This window comes from Diospyros lotus, chromosome 8, assembly GCF_014633365.1.
Source record: "Diospyros lotus cultivar Yz01 chromosome 8, ASM1463336v1, whole genome shotgun sequence".
Lineage (NCBI taxonomy): Eukaryota > Viridiplantae > Streptophyta > Magnoliopsida > Ericales > Ebenaceae > Diospyros > Diospyros lotus.
In genome coordinates this window covers 36,215,417-36,224,425 of record NC_068345.1, presented here as the reverse complement: position 1 = coordinate 36,224,425, position 9,009 = coordinate 36,215,417, and positions in this window count along the sequence as shown.

Genomic DNA, 9,009 nt, shown 5'->3' with positions numbered 1-9,009 from the left:
CACTCGTCACCTCGTCGCCAGCATCATCGCCTTACCGGCAAGGCGACGAGTGAGGCGAGGCCCGGCGACGAGCAAGGCAAGGCGCGACGATCGACGATCTCGCGGAGAAGATAAAGAGGAAGGAGACGAGGGCTCTGCAAAACAGCTATGGGAAAAGAGAGAGATGAGAAAAGTGAAGGTGGGCGAGGACAATTGGGTCATTTTGACCCATTCGGTAAGTCCGTCTGTAAGAGCGTCAGGCAATGTAAAATTATTCCACAAAATTTATCTTCAATCATTACATATTTGGTAGATTCCATTTGAGCTCATAGTTTGCATGGTTTTGTTTTTTTTTTTTTTTCTTTTTTTTTTTTTTGCTTCAAAAGCGAATTTTCCATAAGTTTGAAGGTGCATTGACGGATTTGTTATTTGTCCAATGCAAATGACATGTACATTTCTTGAATTACGAGTTTTTTGGTGCAGCCATTTTTTAAATTTTCTATTTTGTTAAATTAGTCTTTTAAATTTGTTGAACTAGTAAGAGTAATCCCTTCATCTCCAGCATCTTCTAAATTTATTTTTCACTAAATTGGTCCTTAAATTTTCTTGAAATGGCCATAATACCATCTCCGAAACTACATTAATTAAATCAAATTAAGTTAAAATTATCCTTAATCTTTATTTAATAGGTAAATTAGACTGAACACTCCTAAGATTTCATAAAAATATAGGAACATTCTTTACATTTAAAAAATAACAAAGATCTCCCCTTACTCTATAACTTCAACTACTTTTTTTTCCTAACTGTTACTTTATAGACGTTAAAAATTAACATGAGAAAAATATTCGCACATTTTTTCATTCTCTTTCTTTATCTTCATATATAGAACTAGTTTGGATTTGATTGTCAAACCAGATAGAAAAAAAAAATGATGGTGTCAAATTTGGACCAATTCACCAAATAGAAGAAAGGATAAAAGGAAAATAAAATAAAAATACAAAAGTATTTTAGTTATAATAATAATTCTTATAATAATAGGGGAAAATATAACTAGAGTTGTAAAGTTATTATGCGAGGCTATTTTGCCATTTCTCAAATGTTGTGGTATCTCTAACATTGTACCAAATCTTAGAGGTCTTGTACGTAATTTATCAATATTTAATTAACTTAAATTATGTAAAAAATTAAATAAAAAATAAGTTTCAAAAATATTGACAATGACTCAATGGAATTCATAACCAATAGTTTAGGTTGTATTCTTTTTACTGTTTTCAACCCGTTTTGAGTTTTCAGTTTTTCAAAATACTGAAAACGCGTTTATTTTACTATTTTCAAAAGCACATTTTTGAAAATAAGAAAAAATCTCGTAAAGAAAATGTTGTTTTGAGTGTTTTCAACCAAAATATGCTAAAAACATTAAAATGCGAAAAACACCCCATCTCCCTTAATCTCGCACACGTATCTCTTTTCTCTTTCTCTATCTCGTCTCTTCTCTCATTTCTCCTCTATTCCCTTCCATTCCCTTCCTTCTCAAGGCTTGATGATATCGATGGCCAAGCAACTTCTACTGCCATGGCGAGGGCAAGAAACGACAGCTATGGTAGAGTAATAAAGATTGACAGCCATGGCGATGCATAAGGCTATGGTCGGTTTAACATGGCAGAGGCTGTAATATCCCGGAAATTGAGAAATAAATAATGAATATTAATTTGGTGTTTGAAGACATTAGTGAATATTTGGGAATTTAAGAGAAATAATTTATTTATGTGGTTTTGAGGAAAATAGGGAATTAAGGGTAATTAATTAAATTATTTGGGAATGACTAATCATTATTATTTATTGTATTTGGGGGTTTAAAAGAAATATTAATTTATTTGGGTATTTGGAGATTTAAAAAAAATATTTATTTATGTTATTTTGATAAAATAATTATTTAATTGAGAGTATTTATGGAAATAAGAAAATTAAATTAATTTAGTGGATTTTTGAAAGTTTTCGAGTGTAAGTGCAATAAAGGAAATTGGAGTCCGGGGTGTGTGTGTAATTAAGGAAAATTAGGGGTGCTGAAACATGATTTGCGAAAGTGGCTGCAAATCACCTTAAATTTAATAAAAGGCCCTTATATGTTGAAGGCGAGCGTGGACGCTGGCGGTCGCGCGCGAGGACGGTGGGCGGCTGGACGCGAGATCGAATCCGCGTGGGCGCGCTCGAGGTTGAGAGATTTTGCCAATTTTAATCGGCCAGGGGAAGGCCGAACGTTTCGGCCCTGAGGTGGTGGCCTCCCAGCGCAGTCCACAGGCTGCCACGTGGTCGCGTTCTGGCCACCTATTTTTGCCCGTTTTAAGGCCCAATTCGAGCTGATTTCGCGCACAGAACAGAATGGAAATTGAGGGAAAAAATGAAGAAGAAGCAGCGCGCGCAAGGGCCAATTTTTGAAGAAAATTTGAAGATTAAACTATGTTTAATCGCGGTTTAATTAATCAGGTAAGTAAATAAATATGTAACAATCATTCTATGTGGTTGAAATTTCATTTTAGGTTCAATTTTGTTAATTTTGGGAGTTATTCTATTTTACAACGTGTATTATTTTAGTGGCATTTAAGCGTAAAAATGCTGTAAACGACTAGATACAGGCAAGCTCTCATCTACCCTTGCGATTTCTTTCCATTTTATGATCCCCTCGCCTTCCCTTAACTCGTTTTGATATCACGTATTAATTATATATATAAATTGAGGAGGTTATTGGTATTATTTAATTTAAAATAAATATGAGATTTATTGAGATTTTATTTGAGGTGCCCCTACGTGAGATTTTAGGCGGTTAAATTATTTATATTACACGGTTAGATTTAATTAATGCGAGTCAGGGTTTTATTAATCGCTATTAAATGTTTTACTTCGTAGCGGGAGTGCAAAAAAGGCAAGAAACGGCCATGTAAAGGCAAGCTCTTAACCCTCTCCTCGTGTTCTTCAATTCCCGTGAAAAACCCCGTAATTTCTCTCACCTAGCCTTATTTGTTGAGTTATTATTCATTTGTTTTAATTTAAATTAAATTCGAGACATCTAGAGTTTTATTTGTTGTGAGCTTATGGGGGTTTGTACCGCCCCCACTCCTTTTAGGAATGATACTGAACCAGTCTGGGAACTAGGTTTCTAGACGTGCGGGTTTATTTACGATTTTATCAGATTTATTTATAGTTTTTCTCGAATTTATTTATGGTTCGGTTAAAGCTATCGAGCAGTGGGGCAGGGATCGGTTATTGGTGAAGTTGGGGTAGACTATTGTATGGCCCTAAAGTGGACCATCGGGTGGACACTCCTTGTCACTGGCAGTTGACCGGTGCCGGGCACTGCTGACTAGATCTACCAGTATGTGATTTACTGCACGTTTAGATTTATTATATTGCTGTTCATGATTTGATATGCACATGGGTACGGGTTGCATATTGGGATATTCATTTATTGAGTATGCTTGGACATGGACATGCTAGCTTGGTTAGGTTACATCCAGCACGGGCATATGCATCGCGTGTGGTTTACTATATGGGCGGAGCATGGCCTGATGCCTAGATGTATGGGCGCCATGTATCACGTTGATGTTCATTACGCCATTGCATTTTTATGTGCATTACATGGCTACTGATAGTATATAGTTCTCGGACAGGAGTACCGTTTTGAGGGAGCCTATGGCTCGGGTGTCAGGAGTTTCGATATGGACGGGTGACGGGAATACCGACCCGGGACAGCACGTGCAGGTTTGTTGGAGATACATGTTGCCTTTTAGGGCAGCGGCAGGTTGGTATGGGACTTGGGTGCCAGGTGTCTTGCGTGGGCCCCAAGGACCGGTATGTGTTTTTATTATGCTATACTATTATGTTGTAGCGTCTCATGGCTTGTGTGTGCCTAGAGGTTTATTCTGGGGAAAGATTTATGGTTTTGTGTAGCCTTCAACCTTTCTTTCCTTACGCTTGCTAAGTCTCTCGACTCACCTTGCTTTCCATCATTCCAGGTAGAGGCAGCGTGGGCCATGGCAAAGAAGTCAGCGTCTAGCGGCAGAATCGGTATGGTATACAGGCAGTCCCATCAATCCTTGTCAACTCTGATGGTTGAGTAGGATTTACTCTATTATTTTTACTGTGCCAAGTCATCCCTTGAGTCTCGTATATGTTGACACAAGAGTCAGTTTTCATTTATTGATCTTATGACCGTTGTGCTAGCGAGGTACCCGTAGTGCATGCATGTGTTTAGCTTCGCTTCCGTTGTTCTTATTTTTGTGTATGCATGCCAGGGTGGTTCTTATCTTGTATTTCATTCTTTCTCCTCCCGTAGGCGCACCCGTTCGGGTAGTCCGAGTGGTTGGGGATATCCGGTCGGGGGTGTTTACAGAGGCGCTCAAGAGGTTGCAGTCGAAGATGACACATCGAAGGAGAAAATCGACGACCAATAACTACGAAAGGTAACATTCAGAACCATAGAGCCTTCAACTGCCGACAACACGTCATTGGGCATGACAATGACCTTGTTCCCTTTATTGACAACATCACAACAGTGAAAAAGAAAACCCACTGCCATAATGCCCACCGATGATGTGAAAGAGGCCTTTGATAACTGGAAACCACAAACCACCAACCACCTTAGCCGATAGTGACTGACAATACGTTTTTCAGTTTTGGTCAAAAATTAAAAATCAAATGTATGAAAATCTAACGGTTAAATCTGGCCTATTTTTGTATAAATTAACCATATTGACTTGACATTTCTAATGGTAGGTTATGATTGTATGAATTTTCTGCCAGCGATGGTCGGTGGCAATGAAGAAGATGTAGGGTGCCAAAGAGAATAGAAGAAGAAAAAGAAAAAAAAAAAAAAGAAAGGAAAAAAAGAAGAAAAATTTATTCTTAAATTTTAAAAATAAAATTATATATATATTTAAAATTTTAAAAATGTAGTATATCTATATTATAATTAAAAATATAGGATAAGAGATAGTATATTATTAAGTGTATTACATATGTTATGTATAATAATATTTAATATAAATTATCGCTTAGATGTCACTAATTCATTAATTAAATTTATTAGTTTATTTTAATAGTAGAATTTCATTAAAAAGAGTTGATTTTATTATTTAATAGTCAAATTTATTAAATAAAATATCATAAAATATATTTTTTAAAAATTTTAAAGTAAACGCGTTTTCTAGTTTTCTTATTTAAGAAACAGTTTTTCAAAATAATAAAAAAATATGTTTTCAAAAATTTAAAAATAGATACTTAAAATATAAAATTAAAAATAAATTTAAAACTAAAAATTAAAATCCAAAGAAAAATGCAACCTAATTTTTTTTTCCTTCTTCTCTTTCTTTCTAGACTTGTTTGAACTTATTTCATCGGTTAGAGATTGATGATTAATTCATTTTATTATTTATCTTGTATTAAAAATAATTTAATTGAATTAACGTTGTTTTTATTGGAGGGTGTTGTGGCCATTTTGAGAAAACTTATGGATTGATTTGACTTAAGAAAAAAAAAAAGTTTAGGCAGTGTTAGGGATAAAGCCCCAAAATTTAAGGCATATAAGGTTAATTTACTTAATATAAGAAAAGGAATGTAGTGACAAGTTTGAAAGAACATAAAGTATAAAGTATAAAAAATATTGGACCAAAAAACATAAAATTTAAAGAGAAACAATTAAAAAAATCTATATCTTTTCTAGGGATAAGCATTCAATCGGTTCAGCAACAATACTGAAATCGAAATAATTAAATTTGTGTCAAAAATCGAATAGAATTAATCAAACAAATAGAAAAATTGAACAAATTAAAAAAAAAAATCAAACAAATACAAAAAAACTGAGCCTCGTGTCAATTTGCTTGGTAGTGAGTCCATTTTTGTCTACTCAGCCAGGATATGTTCACTTTGCTGGTTGAGCACAAATTTCTTGGTCAGAAATTTTAAAAGTCTACATTCATGAATACTAATTGTTTATGAACACTGGAAATACCTACTCTAATATCAAATACCACCAGTTGGAGAAGTAAGTTCTATAAACATGATCTGTAGTGTACAACCAGGTTTGAGTGTGCAGGGTAAGCATTTAACAGATGACGCTAGTAAAAATATGCTTGGACAAGGTTTTTTAATTTGTTTTTTTTTTTCTTTCTATATCTATGATAATAAAATGATAATGATGATGACAAATGGAAGAAGATGAAGAAAATGATGGTCAACAATGGCGATAAGTGTTGTAGACCACGATCAAAACAAAGAGAAAGGAGAAGAATTAGTCTCCAATCAAAACAAAGAGAGAAATGAGAAGGGTTGGGGTCACTGGTCGAAGCAAAGGGAAAGAATAGGTGAGAATAAGATTATTGGTCAAAGCAAAAAGAAAGAAAAATAGGGAGTCGATCACGGGTTGTCGGTTGGAGCAAAGAGGAAGGGGAATGACGAGCGAAAATAAGATTGTTGATTAGAGTAAAAAGAAAGGAGAATAATGGGTCAATCGCAAGTTATCGATTAGAGTAAATAGAAAGGGAAAAGATGGAGATGACTGCAATGTTGTCCTTGGATCACCCTATTAATTAAAAAATATAACGAAATGTGAATTGGCCATGTATGTAATGGTTTTGCTATTCTTGGAAAAGAAATATGAAAATGCCATATGGCTGTGTTTTGATACGTTCGACCATTGTTAAAAAAGTTAATCCCACGAGATTCATGTACCAAAGCAACCTAGCTAGCTTAGCTAGTTACCCCCAAGAGCCCAAGTTGTGCTAAAACTGTTGTTAGAAAACAAGTTCCCATGCATAGGATCCTCAAGCAAAGAGTGGGAAGAAGGAGATGATAAAGATGCAGATTGAATGGAACCCTTTGAAATTTGTGGGGTCAATGGAGACACACATTTGGTTTGTCTTAAATATATAAATCCACTGTGACTTTCTTCATTGTTTCCTTAGCAAAGTGGTCTTCAATAATTTTTAAACTAACAATGCAACACTCATGCAAGGTAGATATTTCCTTTTAGGTAATGCCATTTGGGTGCACATGTCCTTTTATGTAATGAGATTACTACCCAACTACTGAGTATTATTTGGTCAACTATTTCTAAGATATTGAAAACAATATTTAAAATCAAGGGCAGATCCCCGCGCAGGAGGGGGGCGGAGGGGAGTCAGTGCCAACCTCAACCCTCTTCCAAATTTATTTTTAGATAACAGATCTAATCCATTTAGGAGGAGGGAGAAGTGACACGACCTACAAATTTGGGATCAATCCTCCCCTAAATCTATCATTGAATTCACCCCTATTTAAAGGGTTTTAAATTTAAACAACCTCTTCAACAATTAGCGATACAGATGAAGTCATGTTTGAAAAAAAATTTATAGAAGAAAAGACATCCACAAGAGGTGCTAAGTAGTAGTAGAGACACTAGAATGAAATTCATGTCGTGAAGGTTGATGATGGTTGGTAACAAAAGCAACAACTTGCAAAATGTTATTAGTTTGGTGCAACATCGATCATCCTCTCTTTCATCTCTGTTGCCTCCTAGTCCTATATTCTTGCTCATCGTCATCATCCTTATAATCTCGCAAATGCCCCCAATTAATTTGCATTCAGAGGATGCATACAGGAGTTTACACGTAAAATGAAGATTCAATAGCTTATAAAACTAGATAAAAGTGTCTAATAATATTGGTTAATATTTTTAAAATTCTTAAAGTACTCTTATCTCTTTAATGTTGGTGAATTTGCATTTTGCAGAGTGAGAGAGAGAGAGAGAGAGAGTGCCACGAAAAGGTGATAAAAAAGGGAAAGATATGATAATGATTTGGAGGATCAAGTTCCCCCAAATAAAGTTTTAATGTGATGAGCCACAGCCACCGCAAGCATAAAGGGGAGTTTGTGGGGGCTGCTGACCGAAACAAGCATGGGATTATAATACATGGGCATGCACCCATTGATTACTTTAGTAACATTATCTTAATTTTTTTTTTAATTTTTTAAATTGAACTTATAGGGGCCAGACCCAAAAAGGACCCCAATAATAGATCAACTTTTACTTTTACTTTTACTTTTTTACTGGGATAGTTTCAGAGTAGGAAGGTTTTGAATGTAGAGGTACGTACTTTAGGGAAAAGGTTATCATGAGACGCGAGGAATACAAGGGGGCCTAATGATATCTAGAATTCGGTGCCCTAAGCTTTCGAGCCACTTTTAAGACCAGGTGGAAGGAAGAAGAGCCATAAAAGGGCTTTATAAAAGGACAGCAGAGTCTCCTCTCCTCCCTCAGGCTTTAGATATTGCAATGCAAAGCAAACTAAAAGTCAAGGGCACCATTGAGTTGACGTTGTCCTACAACCACAACTACTGTAACTTATTGCCATTACCATTTTTAATCTGATTTAATCGGTGAAAAAATGAAATTAAACTCTTTTTTTGGGGATTTAATAAACATCCTCAATAATTGTTGGAAATTTTAGAATACTTGTATATTCATATGTTCAAATTGATAAATAGGTGAATGAAAAATTATTTTTAGAGTATGTGTAATATAATGTATAATTTATATTATTATAAAAATAAACAAAAAATAAAGAGTATATTATGTGTATTTGTGTTAAATTATGAGGGTATACTATACGTGCACTGTGTGAGAAGCTGATTGAATTTCAATAATACAATCATTGTGTACTGTGCTCAATTGTATGTTATTGTATTATATTTTTAAGAAATAAGGGCAGTCTCAGTCGCCCCTTTCTGTGTTCTGTCTTTCTTTTTTCTTTTTCCTTTCTTCTTTCTTCTCTTTTATTCATTCTCTATAAATAGAAGGCTTATTCTATCAAAAAATAACAATAGAACTCGTATCTTCCAGTTTTAATAGTGTCCAACTAGTATTTCAGTTCACTATTAGACTCTAAAGTTTGCGTTATCTTCTCAGTCTATAAACTATTGTATCTTGAGAAACAAACACCAATTAACTTCTAATATTTTCGATAAGACGACGAATTTATTTTAAAAAAATTGTGTGT